This window comes from Hyaena hyaena, unplaced genomic scaffold (assembly GCF_003009895.1).
Source record: "Hyaena hyaena isolate Hyena2069 unplaced genomic scaffold, ASM300989v1 scaffold_251, whole genome shotgun sequence".
In the NCBI taxonomy this organism is placed as follows: domain Eukaryota; kingdom Metazoa; phylum Chordata; class Mammalia; order Carnivora; family Hyaenidae; genus Hyaena; species Hyaena hyaena.
The window spans coordinates 740,357-741,745 of record NW_024080883.1 but is presented as its reverse complement, the minus strand read 5'-3'; the positions used below and the strand labels follow the sequence as shown (position 1 = coordinate 741,745).

The following is a 1,389-nucleotide window of genomic DNA, read 5'->3' as shown; positions in this document are numbered from 1 at the left end:
CCACATCGGGCTCTGTGCTGACAGCTGGGAGCCTGGAGCCTGCTTCAGATTCTGTGTCTCCCTCTCTCTGCCCTTCCCATGCCCATGCTATTTCTGTCTCTCCATAATAAATGATTTTTTTAAAAAATTAAAAGAAAAGGTGAGACCTTGTCATTTGTGACAGCATAGATGGACCTAGAGGGTATTACATTTAGTGAAACAAGTCAGACAGAAAAAGACAAATACCATATGATTTTACTTACATGTAGAACCTAAGAAACAAAACAAATGCACAAACAAGCAGGACTCTTACATACACAGAACTGGTGGCTGCCAGAGAGGAGGGGTTGGGTGAAATAAAGGAGATCAAGAGGTACAAATTTCCAGTTATAAAATACATAAGTCATGGAGATGAAAAGTAGAGCATTGGGAATGTAGCCAATAATATTGTAATAACATTGTATGGTGACAGATAGTGACTACAATGATCATGGTAAGTATTGAGTAATGTATAGAATTCTTAAACCAGTGTTATACACCTGAAACTAATAAAACATTTTATGTTAATTACGCCTCAATAAAAAATAAAGCAAAGGGAGGAAATAATACAATTATTAGTCCAGGTGGTGACCACAGATTTCCAGAACATCTTTCCCATGGCTGACTGGCTGTATATCAGATTGGCTGGACTCACCATGAATGTCCAGTCTACTGCCTTGTACCTCAAGTTCTGGATGAACCTATATGAGCTAAAGTATGGCTGACAGATCAAGCCTGAAACCCTCATGAACATAGTAGGCAACCTCCTTTCTGAGAAGTAGTTTGGCTAGTACTACACTGAGCCAGTAATTGCCCAGTTGGTCCCAAAGATCTTTAGGCCCTTCAGTGCCCTCTAGATCTCATCAGCTACCCGATGGTGACTGACAACTTTGTGGTCAGCAGCACATGCAATAAACAAATGTATGGGATATAGGAGTCCCTTTGGGAGACAAACATGAATCTAGAGCACCTGTTTGAATCCATATTACAAGCTATGCTGAAAGCTATGGACCAAAATGCAGTGTCATACATGGGAGTCATTGGTCACATCACTGAAAAGGACAAAATCACCACTAGGACACTGAAAGGGACTTATCCTCAGTTCCCAGAGCCCACTTAAAAAAAGTTTTCTTTCACACACACAAAAACACCTCTTACATCACACACAAAAATTTACTCAAAATGATTAAAGACTTGAAGACCTAAAAGCATAAAACTCTAAGAAAGTAAAGGCAGTAATCTCAGTGACATCAGTTTTGTCAGTGAGTTTTTGATCTGACACCAAAAGCAAAGGAGACAAAATAAAAACGAGTGGGACTACGTCAGACTAAAAAGCAACTGCACAACCAAGGAAGCTAAAGTAGCTTAAAA

The 1,389-nt window shown here is 39.5% G+C and overlaps 1 pseudogene; it reads left to right on the top strand.

Annotated features, from left to right (window-relative positions):
* The first annotated feature begins 463 nt into the window (after positions 1-463).
* On the top strand, positions 464-1,138 carry LOC120240259 (annotated as a pseudogene).
* The last annotated feature ends 251 nt before the right edge of the window (positions 1,139-1,389 follow it).